Source organism: Gekko japonicus, unplaced genomic scaffold, assembly GCF_001447785.1.
Source record: "Gekko japonicus isolate JY-2015 unplaced genomic scaffold, Gekko_japonicus_V1.1 scaffold292, whole genome shotgun sequence".
NCBI classification, from domain to species: Eukaryota; Metazoa; Chordata; class Lepidosauria; order Squamata; family Gekkonidae; genus Gekko; species Gekko japonicus.
This window is the reverse complement of record NW_015173131.1, coordinates 1380394-1393766: the sequence shown is the minus strand read 5'-3', so window position 1 is coordinate 1393766 and position 13373 is coordinate 1380394. Positions and strand designations below refer to the sequence as shown.

At 47.9% G+C, this 13373-nt stretch overlaps 1 protein-coding gene across 1 annotated transcript in view; it reads right to left on the bottom strand.

Moving 5' to 3' along the window:
• LOC107119593 (monoacylglycerol lipase ABHD6-like) overlaps positions 1–4034 on the bottom strand; it is a 42019-nt gene extending 37985 nt beyond the window's left edge. Inside the window, exon 1 of the mRNA XM_015422111.1 lies at positions 4014–4034. The gene's annotated coding sequence lies outside the window, so the exon portion shown is untranslated. The remainder of the gene's footprint in view (positions 1–4013) is intronic.
• Positions 4035–13373: the final 9339 nt, after the last annotated feature.

The window sequence follows — 13373 nt, the reverse complement described above, 5'->3', positions numbered from 1 at the left end:
GAATCTCTCCTTGGACCGGCCTCTGTCTCTGCTTCAGACTCTCTCTGTTGCCTAAGAGAACAGGGAAACTTCCATTCATTCCCCAGTCCAGCTGACTGTGGAGTGGCTGAATTTCTGCCAGGGACAAAGACTGCCTCCTCCCTGGATGGGCTGGAGTCTATATTGATGCCGCCCCACACATTGGGACAGTCCCTGTTTTCCCACACTTTTTGGCCTTGGGGCAGCTGGGAACCGTAGGCCAGCAGATGAGGAAGTCCCATTCAACCCAGTGAGTGATACCACTGCAGGCCCCTCTCTGGAACTACAGCTCAATTAAACCTTATGGGGGAACATTTTAAACAAACAACCATAGCTTCCACAGCAAGAACCTGGGTCTGGCAGACCCTGTTCTGAAGCGCTAACTACTACGCCTAGGGTAGCCAACTTCCAGGTGGAGCCTGAAGATCGCTGGGTATCACAACTGAACTCCAGACAACAAACCCCCCCCCCCCCCCGGAGAAAATAACTGCTTTGGATGGTGGGCTCTATGGCATTCTATTCAGCTGAGGCCTCCCCTGTCTCCTCCCCAAATTCTGGCTTCCTTACACTGGCTTCCTTAGACACAGAATAGCCAGGAATTTCCTAACCTGGAGCTGGCAAGTAGTCAGCACTGGCCCCAATGAGTTCCTCACAACAGCCACTGAGGGGAAAGTTAGTCCCACACAGGAGGCAAGCAGGAGAAGCATCTTTGTCAAGAGAGAAAGCCATTTGCCAGTAATTCTGACAGGGCACAGTGGCTGAAGGGGGAGTGGATGGGGAAGAGGCGCAGACCCAGCACCTGGCCAATGGCACACGAGTACTCTTGAGTGGCGGCTGACGGGCCAATGGTTGAGGGAGCACATTGCACAACCAATGGGAGAGCTGCAAAGTGCCACCACCAAAACACAGTTATATATAAGGAGAGACACCCAACATTTGCTGATTTTTTAAAAAAACTTCTGTATGTAAATTAATCCACAACTTTTCTGATATGTTCATTGACAGGTCTTTCCATGCCTGTCTTTATAAGTGCTACTTTTCTGTTCTACCTTTTCCTTCAGTGCATAAATTATTGTTGTTGTTGTTGTTGTTGTTGTTCAGTCGCACAGTCGAGTCCGACTCTTCGCAACCCCATGGACCAGCTCCCGCTAGGCCTTCCTGTCTTCCGCTGTCCTCTGAAGTTGGCTCAATTTCATGTTCGTTGCATCTTTGACACTGTCTAACCATCTCATCCTTTGCCGTCCCCGTCTTCTTTGACCTTCAATCTTTCCAAGCATCAGGGTCTTCTCCAGTGAGTGCTCCCTTCTCATTTGGTGGCCAAAGTATTTGAGCTTCAGTTTCATTATCTGGCCTTCCAGGGAACAGTCAGGGTTGATTTCTTTTAGGATTGACTGATTTGATCTTCTTGCAGTCCAAGGGACTCTCAAGAGTCTTCTCCAGCACCATAGTTCAAAATAATCTATTCTTCGGCGCTCGGCCTTCCTTATAGTCCAACTCTCGCAGCCATACATTACTACTGGGAATACCATTGCTTCGACCATGCAGACTTTTGTTGGCAGGGTAATGTCTCTACTTTTTATCATGCTGTTTAGGTTCGCCATGCATAAATAGTTGCTACTAATCCTTTCTGCTTGAGGGCAAGAGATACCCATCTATTGCTTCTAATTACTCAGCACTTGCAGTACTTCTCAGCTTGTTCATAATATATTCGAGAGCTGAGAAATTTCTTCCGCTTGTCACTTGAATGGCCAAAAGTGTGAGGAGCTGTTCGTAGGACACCAAAAGGGAAAGCATGTGGTATAAGACTGGGGTCAGCAATAGGGATGGGTATGAACCAGGAAAATGCAGCTCATTTCAGTTCATGGCATGCCCGGTTCATGAGCCATGAACCGTCACAAACTTTTAAGAGTTAAATAAACTGGTTCAGTTTGTGAGGTTTGTAACAAGGCAGAATGGCCCCCTGGCATCCTAGAGACACCAAATGTCTCTGGATGACTCTCCTCTACTTGCCCTCCAAGTTTGGTGAAGATTGGATTTATGGGGTCCACATTATGGACCCTCCAAAGAAGGTGTCCCCATCCTCCATTGTTTCCAATGGTGGGGAAAAACAGCAAAAAGCAAGGGCGACAGAAGCCCAGCAAAACAGAAGTCCCACAGAATCTCTGCAGTAGAAACTGAAGGCAGGTGGCATTTTTGCAAGCCCAGCATAACCAGTGCAATGTGCCCAGTAGAACCAGTGTCACTGTGGCAGTGCAAACCCAACAGGACTAGCGTCAAGCAAGGGCAACAATGTTTCAGAGTCCCCTTTACTTCTGGTAATTCTCATTGAACCCATGTGGAAAACAAAAACTACAATATTTATTTATGAATATTTGATGTTGATTAATAAATAGGATTTGAAATGTAGTGTTGGGGGAGAGTTTTACGATATTGTGGCTCGCCAAAAAGACAAATGAGTGGGTTCTAGCTCATACCAAGCCTGAACTCTCCCTAGAAGCGAAAATGTCTGAACTGACTCTGGTCACATTATGCGAAGACAAGAGTCACCAGAAAAGACAATCATGCTATGAAAAGCTGAAGGCGGCAGGAAAGTAGGAAGACCCAACATGAGATTGATATTCTCAGTAAGGAAGCCACAGACCTCAGTTTGCAAGAACCGAACAAGGCTGTTCATGATAAGAAGTTCTGGAGGTCATTAATTCATAGGGCCTCCATAAGTCAGAAGTGACTTGATAGCATTTAACCCACACACATTAAATACGAAGTGCAAAGCCTTAGGAATTAACAGAATACAGTAGGTAGTTTTTGCATTTGGGTGGCTTCTAACCTGTAAGGCTATCAAGCAGTTGATTATGAAGACTGATATCAATAGTGCCATCCACCGGACTAAGCATCTTTGCTGTTATTACCGTATGTGAATGATCCCACCGCTCTTTACAGTTCCCAAAATACTTGTTAAACCTTACAGTTCCAAGACACAGGCGAGCAATTGTGCTTGCAAGAGGAAATGTGCTACTGTCTGTGATCTCTGAAAGCTGTATATTAGTTGTGCCCTTTTCAGATAGATATTGCAGTTTTGGTTTAAGGTTCATAGAAACTGTGAAGCATGTTCTGTTTGAGTGTCTATGGCGTAAGGATGCCAGAGGGAAATGGATTCAATCACTTATGCACTAGCAAAATGAACTTCCCCATGATATTTTAGTTACTAAATTTTTAATGTATTCTAGGACAGCAAATACGCTTTTCACAATATGCAATTCTTTATCAGGCCATGATATTACCGGCAGCCTTTGACAAGACATCTCGAATATGGTAGCCTGTCCTCTCTGGCTTGAATTCTTCTTTCCCCCCCCTCTTATTCCTAGTTGGGATTGATTCATACTAAGATCTGTAGGTCGAAGGAAGGAAGGAAGGAAGGAAGGAAGGAAGGAAGGAAGGAAGGAAGGAAGGAAGGCAGGAAGGCCATCTATTTTGCCAAAACAACAATGTGGACCTAAGCTTTATACCTGTTATTTCTATGGATCTCTGTGACTTATGCAGCAAAAAATTATGTCCAGGATATATTGGACACCAGTGTTCCCTCTAAGATGAGTTAGTGTGAGCTAGTTCACAGTTTTTTTGGCCTCCAGCTCACACATTTTTTGTCTTAGCTCAGGAAGGATGGCTCCAGGGCAAATTAATTTATGCAGTAGCCAAATCACAGTCTGCCCATGCAGACCACTGACTCTGAATCATTTTGAATGACTCTCTGGATTTGCTTGGATAAATATGCCTGGGACCACTTTGACACCATACCCTGAATACCCACAGTACATTTCCACCAAAACTGAAAAGTCTCCCATGTCAAAAGGAATGGAGAAGCCAGGCAAAATCAACTGAGATATATTAACCTTATCTCTTCCCTTTAGGGCTTGTGCTACTAATGCAGGCTCTGTCCCAAAGCCAGGCGTAAAACCCAATGAAAAGGAACTTAATAAATCAAATGAAATGCTTACCTCTAACTGTTCTCCTTTGAGTGGTGCCACCTACATTCATGCACATAGGTTTCCTTATATATGACATGGTAAAACTCAAACTAATAATATAATTGTTATTGCTATGACATGGTAATGACACCTATTATCTTGAGCGGAAGTGATATCTGCTGATTAAATATGGCATGGCCACTGCAGTGCTGTATATGAGAACTGAAAAACGGTACACATGACGAAGGATGGTTCCAGTTTAACCCTTCCAGGTGCACAGAAAACAGTTCTGACATCAGCCTCTTATGAGGTTGCTAGCAGAGAGGGCTGAAGTGAAATAACTTCTCATCCCACAGGCAACCAAAGTAAAAATGGCAGATTGGGTGGAAATATGTTTAGTTTGCACTCTGTAATGCTCCGAGGACAGCTTTACCCTGCCCCACCTAGCAGGACAAAAAGCATAGGACATGTGGCTGTGAAACAGGTCTGTACATGCTCTGATTTCCAATCAAAAAAATGCTAAGAGCAAAGAACAATGAAATGTAAGTAGATGGTTGTCCTTGAAGGGGACTCTGATTTTCTTCAGCCTCAAAACGCTTTTGGAAGGTAGAGAAAGAATAGCGGGCTCCACAACAAAATGGCAGCTATGGAGGAAAGGTCAGTCACATAATGTTGGGAGGTTCCGAGCCAGGTCAGCTGTTCTGTCTGGATGGACCCAAAGATGATGTCTCTTACACTCTTCTGGAGCACCTCCAGGACAATTTATTTATTTATTCCTTCGATTTATATACCGCTCACCCCCTAAGGGCTCTGAGCAGTTTACATCATACAATTGATACCATTCCTAATCTAAGGCCACACACATACAATGGGGAAGTGACTAACCTAGCAGGCACCCTATGGTGGAGTCTTTTGTTGTTGTAGTCTTTTCCTGCGGGAGGTCTTTCTCAGTCCGGCGACAGCGTTTTCCTGGCGCAGGTCTTCCTTGACCGTTACGACTCCTCCCGGGCCTGGGCCAAGCGCACGTCAGCGCGTGCTTGCTGCCGTCCTCTGTCCAATCGGCTCCGGCCTGCTGCGTCGCCCCGCCTCCGTGCTTGCCGGCCCAGCCTCTGCTCACTCGCTCGCTCTACTCGCTACCATGTTCTCCGCCATCACCGCCACTCCACCACTCGCGCTGCCGCCACGCCACGAAGGACGGGTGCCCCCCCCGCTCTAAGAGCAGGTACCCATTTTGTCTACTTGCCCTTTAATGGGCTTTCGAGCCGCTGGGTGGGCGGGAGCTGGGACATAAGGCTGGGAGCTCACTCTGGCCACGGTGGGGCTCGAACAGCCGAAGCTGTTCAGCCAGATGGAAGTGCAGGCTCCATTTACTGCCTGCGCCACCGCTCCAATGGAGGTAGAGGAAAACCTGCACTGGATCTTTGCTTGGGGAAACAGGTGCCATTTGGTTTCTGTTCCCAGAGAAAGGGGACGGCATGATCAATGCCTAGCCACAAAGAGAGGCTGGCGGGCCAAGGTCACACAGCATTGCCTGGGCAGAACTCAGGAGTTGGCCAGTTAAGGCCAAATTACACAATACATCTTCTAATGAGTCAGGTCCTGTTTTTTTGGACTCAGCACATTCACCACAGCCATACAGCGGCTGAGGAGAATGTCATTTTTAAAGTCTGTGGGGGTTCAATTTGCCTTGGGACCATGGTGTAGGGGGAAGAGAGGCTCCTTCCTTCCTCCCATGCTGTTTTCCCAAGTCAAAATGGCCATGGGGAGGGAGTTATTTGTCCTGTTTCAGAGCTGCATGCACACAATGCTCTGGACCTGCTGTGTGTGGCTCCCACCTTCCTACTCTGTCAGGCTGGATTCCCTAGATAACCTGCCCTTCCTAGGACTGAGCCTCCATGGGCACTTGGGGCCTACCCACATTGCTTGCTATGCTGATCTGTCCATCAGTAAGACCTGTTCCCCTCTTCTGAGGCCCATTAAGTGGCAGGTGGCCCTCTAATCCACCTGTAGATTGCTTAACAGCTTCCTGGAAAACCACACCTCACTCAACCGTTTGACCAAGTACCTTTGAAAGGGCAGATTAGAAACACATCTAAAGTTCACAAAATCTTTTTTCCAAAACTCCACCAATGAAGAGTTTACAGTCCTGTCGAGAGAAGTCCCAAGTTTCTCCTGGCATGATTTATCTAGCCAAAAGAGGCGGGGATCTGATTTGCAGGTGGTGGCCTTCATAACATCAAGCATCCATTTTGCATCAGGGAGACCTACCCCAAACTATTTTAAAAACATCTCACAAGTTCTGCAGAACCTCTGATGCATGATGATCCACAGGGTCAAGGACACCAGTCTAACTGGACTGGAGAGATTTTATCTGCTAAGGCATCACAGATAATCATCAAATGGATTCCAAACCACACCTAAACCGCATGATGTAATTCAGCTGATTTAGTGATAGTGTGGAGGAAAGCCTTCTTTGTTATTGTCAACACCAGCTCATGGGTTCTAAGTCACATTTATGTCTGATTTAGCATGAGTTGGAGGGGATTGGAGAGGTCTGCTGGGGGCTTTGGATTTAGAGGGGGATTTTACAATAGGGAGACCATTAGGAAGCAAATGGAGAACCCAAAATGATGTCAGGTGATGTCAGGCCCCCAGGGTGTGAGGCTTGTGGTGTTTGTATACTAATGCCCAAAGTATGGGAAATAAGCAGGAGGACGTAGAATTTCTAATCTGAATAGGGGGATATAATTTCATTGGTATTACCAAGATTGTTGGGATAAATTCTCATGGTTGGAGTGTGATATTGGAGGGATATGAGGGGATAAACCCCCTCACAAGAGTTGGAGAGGAAGAGGTATGGCTTTATGTGTCAGGAATAGGCATGGACACAAACTGGAAAAATGTAGTTTATGTTGGTTTGTGGTTTGTGGCCAAACCATGAACCAAATCAAACTAGGAGTTTCGTTCGTAAACTGAACCGGTTTGTGGTTCGTGGCCTCGCTGTCATGGGTCAGCCAGAGCTTAGCAGCAGCAGGGACTCCTCGGAAGAAGCAAACTCCTCAGGAGAAGAGGAGCTTTGTGTAGCCAGCTCTGAGCCGGCAGAAGGCAAGCTGGAAGAGGAGATGCATGCTCGTCAAAGCTCAGAATCAGCAGCTGACTCAGAGCCACTGGCACCCAGCCCTCTTACAGCAGGTGAACCTCAGTTGAGCATTAGCAGTCCACCAGGTTTACCTCCACCCTTTGAGCACCAAAGACAGCGGCTAAGAAGGAAGCTGCAAGAAAGACTACAGAGTGCTCGGCTTCTGGCCTGTTCCCAGCTGCTTGCTGATAACAGCTCAGAGTAGTTACAGAGTTACTCTCCAGCAGCTGGCTGCTAACAAGGCTTATTAGTGGATGACTATAAAACCAGCTCAGGGAGACTGCTTGACCACAGCTCCTGGACCTACATCACCCGTGTGACCTTGGACTGGCTCTGAAAAACTGTACACATGCATAAGGATGGTTCCAGTTTAACCCTTCCAGGTGCAACAGGAAGCAGTTCTTATATTTTTTTGACTTCAGCTTTGTGAACCTTTTGTTTGAGTGTGACCCTTGGACCTCCTGACTATGCTCTCTAGACAACCCTTCTGGTAACGGATCTCTGTCTTGACTCTTGGGACTGGACTCTAGACTCTGTTGTGTGGTTCTGAATGTGTCTTGCTTGTCCACCTGACCTGCCACGTGACACCCGCAATCCCCATTGAAAGGGACCACAATCCCTTTAAATGGAGTTTGCATGTTAAAGATGTAATATCTTTTATCGTTAATAGATTATTGCTAACTTTAGGAAAGTTCATGTTTATTCTTTAAAGAGAGAATCTGTCCTAAAATTCTGTAATATTGATGTTTTATTGTCTGCTTCTATATTTGAAATATGTAATACATTTGGTAATTCATCTGATTTTTCCGTTGTATGTAACAACTCATAATATTTGACAAACCTGATGAATTTATATTGTCCTCTTATCCTTTCTTCCCTTCTGTATCCCACCTTTTTTGTTTTGAGAAAATAAAAAACTTAAATAAAAATATATATATTTTTAATGGAGTTTGCAGCAAGCCCGAAAAATGGGGTTTGCAGCAAGCCCGAAAAGCTGCTCAGCTGTTTCAGGCTGTCTTATGCAGTCCCTTTAAAGTTTAAAGGGAGTACACAAGAAAGCCTGGAAAACAGCTGAGTGGCGGAGAAAGCCTGCTCTCTGCCACTCAGCTGTTTTTGCGGCTTTTGCAGGGAATAGAAAGCAGGGGTTTAGAGACTTGGAGTCTCTTTAATGATGCTCTCCTCTTGGGACAATTGGCCAGTGTGTCCAAACAATCCTTATACTAATTCTGAAGTTGCCCCCTCCGTGCGGATACTTAAATCAGCACTTTGGGGGCACCTGGGGGGAGGGAGAAGTTTGTGCACACGTGGACCAGTCCCCACGTGTGCACAAAAATCCTAAATGTTGGGGGGGAAATCGGGGGGATGTTTAAATCCCCCCAAAACTTACAGAGCATCCCCTGTGCATGCGCAGGGAACGCTCTGCAACTGCCGCTGCCGCTGCTTGGGGCACAAGCAGCGAGGAAGGAGAGAGAGCAGCAAGGAGGGGGGAGCGAGCGGATCCTCAAGGAGCCGGCCAGCAAGGTGCCCAAGGTCGCCAAGGAGGCGCCTGTGGGTCACGCCAACGCCGCCCCCCCGGAGAAAAAGGTCGTAATCAAGAGCGAGGCCACCTCGCCGGACTTGCCCGTCATCACCAAGGTGGAGACGCTCAGCCCGGGGAGCAGCCGGGCGCTGCAGGACAGCCCACGGAGTATGGCCTCCACGCCATTGGCCTCCACCGAGGCCTCCCTGCCCGGCGACCCCCACCACCCGGGCGCCCCCAATGGAGGGAGAGGAAGCTGAGCTTTGGGGCATGCGCTATGCCTACTAAAGGGGGGAGGGGTGGGGAATGAAGGCCCCGGTTACGGCGGGGGGGGGAGGGGGGGGCAGCGGGGGGGGGGGGGTGGGGCAGTGTCGCTATGCGGGCCAATGCCCAGCTCAGCCTCTGCTGTGTGCCTGATCTTGAACAATTTGCTCAGCTGGTACAGGGAAGGTGGGGTGGCCTGGATGGAAAGACCGACGCTTACTCTTGCCAAGATGGAGGTGCCGTCGCTTAGGGGTTTGGTCTAGGCTGGAGGGGATTCTACTCGCCTGGAAATGCAGATTGGTGGTCTGAGTGCATTTCTGGGTCCTGATTTGCACCCAGATACAGTCTCATCAACTTAGGCTGGTCACCCCATCGGGAGAAACCTGACCTGGCTATGTGTGCCTCGATAGCTTTCAGGCGAGACTTCTGTGAGCTGCCCCCAGTAAAAAGTTCTCCTAGGGTTGCCAGGTCCCCCATGACCACTGGCGTTGTTCCCCCCCCCCCCGCTCCGATGTGAGGCTGGGCGCAGCCGCCCGGACCTCGCATCGGGTGTGTGTGGGGGAATCAGCAAGGCCCGGGCGGCTGCGCCCGGCCTCGCATCGAAGCGGGGGGGGGGAACCTTGAGGCCTCCTCCGCCTGCTATGCATGAAGCTCCCCCACTTCTCCCCCCCCCGTGATTTCCGCGGGTCCCTTTCTTGTATGATCTAATGGCTATGAATGGCTTTAATTTTTCTGATGGGTGTTGGGAGACTTATTCTGCCAAGCACCCAGGGTCATGTAATTTCTTGATTTGTTTGCAGGAAGAGTATGAGGGAAGAGTATGAGATGAGGCGAGTGATTAGAGGGAAGCAATAATATGTTATCAGAATTCTTGGGGGGGGGGTTATATTAAGAGGGTTTGTAGTCAGACACATGGGCCAGATTTCAGTAGAGCTGATTTTAGTAAATTTAGAGAGATGATGGGAAGGATTCCATGAGGACGAGAATTGGAATGGAAAGGAAAGGAACAAATGAAGGATGTGTTCTTTTTCACTGTGAGTTAGTGCAAGCTTTTGCCATTCCAACAAGATGAAAACATAATAAGAGGTCAGAGAATCTGATATGGATGAACAGAGAGCTCCATGATGTGTTAAAGGGGGAAAAAGCATATTTAGAAAATGGAAGGAAGGGTGAGTTACCAAGGAACAGTGCCTACAGGTTGCTAAATGCTGTAGAGTGGTTGCTAGGGAGGCCATAGCTCAGAATGAGCTATGATTGGCTGGGAAGCTCCCAAATAATAGGAAGGTGGGGTTAGTTATTTGGGGAGTAAACAGAAGGTGAAGGAAGTGATAGGTCTGCTATTGGATGAAAATGGAGAAACTTTGAGGATAAAGCAAAGGCAGGTCCCAGGACAGATCCTTGAGGCACTCCACTTGTCACTCCTCTCCAAGGGGATGAGGAACCATTCACAAGCATCCTTTGGGTGCGATCTGTCAACCAGTTACAGATCCACCTAACAGTAATAGGATCCAAACCACATTTTACCTTACCCTACCTTACCCTCCTGGACTTCCTTGTTCAGTTCTGTAGCACTGCTTCGTTTCTCCACTGCTTATCCTTTTACTCCCATCTCTACCTGTTTTCCTTCCTTCTCTGACCCTCTTCTACTGCTCTAGTCCAAAGTTGTCTTCCTCCTGGCCTTTATAGCCTCATGCTGTTATATCACATAGCCATGTTCTTCCCAGGAAGCTTTATCATGACCTATTAAACCCCTCCAGTGCCTCCACAACCACACTGCGGTCTGAGCAGGGCCAGTGCCAGGGTTTTTTTTGCACACTAGGCGAGGCTATCTTCTGGCACACACACACACACAAACACACACACGTGTGTCCACTGTGCTGTGCAGATTTTTGAAAAATGTTGCTTCAGGATGAACTGCCACCACAGTTCATGGTATGCTAATGAGCTACTAGGTGATTAGCATATGCCATGCCCCCTGACATCACCGGAAGTGATGTCAGAAGGGAAAGCAAAGGGGGGGAGGCATCTTCAAAAGCCTCCCCTTCCCTACCCCAGCTGGCCTGCGGGGGGGGGGGAGCGAAGAGAGAAGGGGTTTAAAGTTTAAACCCCTTCTCACTAGAGTTGGGCCACAGAATGAGGAAAGAGGGAAGGAAAGAGAGAGAGTAGAGAGAAGGAAAGAAAGAGAAGGAAAGAAGGAAAGAAAGAGAAGGAAAGAAGGAAGGAAAGGGGATAAAAAGAGAGAAGGGAAGAAGGAGGGAAAGAAAGAGAGAGAAGGGAAGAAGGAGGGAATGAGGGAAAGGAGGAAAAAAGAGAAGAAGGTGGGAAAGAAAGAAAGAGAGAAGGGAAGAAGGAGGGAAAGGGAGGGAGGCAGGCTCTCCCACCACCCCCCATCAAGCCCCCCCACCCCCACAGATCCCTTACTTACTGCTTCGGCGGGGGTCAGGGAAGTCGGCGGTGGGGCTCTCCTGCCTCCCCTGAGCCACAGCACTTTTGTGCGGGCCCGGGCAAGCCGGCGGCAGGACTCTCTGGGCCTCCCCCGAGCCGCAGCGCTTCTGCACTGGTGGCGGGGGGAGCTGGGGGTGGGGCTTGCCACCACCACCATTTGTGCGGGCTCCTGGGCTGCTGGAGCAGCGCTCCTGCATGCTCCGCCCCCAAAATACCTCCCAAGTGTTTTTAGAAAGTGGTTGGATCTAGGTTCAGTTTTGGCCTAGCAAGGCTTCTGATTGGCCTTTAGAGACTTGATTGGCTGTGCAGATTTTTAAAAATGTTACTTCAGGAGCAGCTGCCACCACAGCACAGAGATCTTCACTGTGTGACTGAAAGTAAGCCATTTTCTGTCTGTACCCACCATGCTATGTCAGAATTCCAAAGGCGTTGGATTAATTCTGTGTCTGATCATTTCATGCAGTTGTCCTACCCTGCAGGGATGGCCAGGAGAGGGTGGGCCCACCAGTTAACATCACTACGCAAGGAAAATTCTTATAGGTGGTCAAACCATGCAGCAGCCTCTGTCACCGCAGGGAAGGGGGAAATCAGGGCCCACTCCAAGAGGGCAGGATCGTGCAGAGTTAGGAAATTCCCTCTATCCTTGACTGCTCAGTAAAACACAGAAACAGGTTCACAGTAAAGGCATCATTTATTCAGCAATAGAAAGACAGGCAGAGCACAGTCACCAAGCTTCCACCCACCCACCCCAAGAGGTAAGAGATTGTCTCCTTTCCCAAAGGCAGGCCCCTTTCCACCTCCCAAGGCAGGAGAGTGTCTGCCACAGACTCCAAGAAGCAAGGTATACCAGTCAGCGTGCTATGATGCCCCATAGGTGTCTGCACTGCCATCTATTGGCCTATTCAAGAGTAGCAAACTCCTCAGGTCCTAGAGTGGAGGAAAAAAGGGGAGGTATAGACATTCTGATGGGAGGGATTAACTCTTAATCTGCCATTCTGGGTCCCTTACCTCAGTGGTGCATCTACATGTTTCCGTGACCAAAATAAAAGGGAAATGTATCACATTTAGGTAAGGAGTTGCATGTCATCATCTACGACCTGTGCTGATTTACTGCCAGCCTGAGCCCGCCGAGAGTGGATGTACCGCTGATTGTATGTTTCTAAATGCACTTAACCATAGTCACATCGCCATCGATATGCTAATACTTTAATTTTATCATGTATTTTATATTGATATTTATGTTATTGTTTTATCTATCGGTTCTTTATGTAAGCCGCCCTGAGCCTGCCTCAGCGGGGAGGGCGGGGTAAAAGGCAAAGTAATAAATAAATAAATATAAATTTTATTCTGACTAAAAAAATCTAAGTCATTTAAAAGGATGGGGACCAGGTTGGAGGAAATACAGATCTAAAGCAGAAAAAAAAAAACATTGACATATAACCACTAGCTTGTACTGTACTAATGTCTAAAAAAAACCCCTTCTCTTTGTTAAAATGACCAGGCCTTACATGTTCCACCCATGATGGTCTGGAACAGAAGTAAGAGCCAGTGTTTGTAGGAGCTTTCTATAAAAGTTGGAATGTGGCCCAAGTTTCCCAACTGGCTTAATTTTCGGCTAAAAGTTGGGGTTCAAACCATTTCACCTGCTCAACTGTGGGTCTAGTTCAATGAAAAACTGTAGGAAGACCTGTTCACAGATCATAGTATGAAGCATTCTGTGGGCAGGGAAAAGGCAGGAGGGGAAAGTCGCTGCAATTGCTTTCTAGCCTCACCTCAGCCACCTTTAGAGAAGCTAATAGGTCTAGCAAGGGACAATGGGATGGTCAAGCTCCCCCCCCCAAAAAAAAAAACCAAAAGAAACCCAGAACAGAGATTTAGAGGAATTAAGTACTAGAAAGAAAATCCTGGAGACCTCAGGAAAAGTTTCTTTGATCTGGCTTCACCTGGTCAGTGGGAGGCAGTGTTCCCTCTAAGCTGAGTTAGTGTGAGCTAGCTCACAGTTTTTTTAGCCTCCAGCTCACAT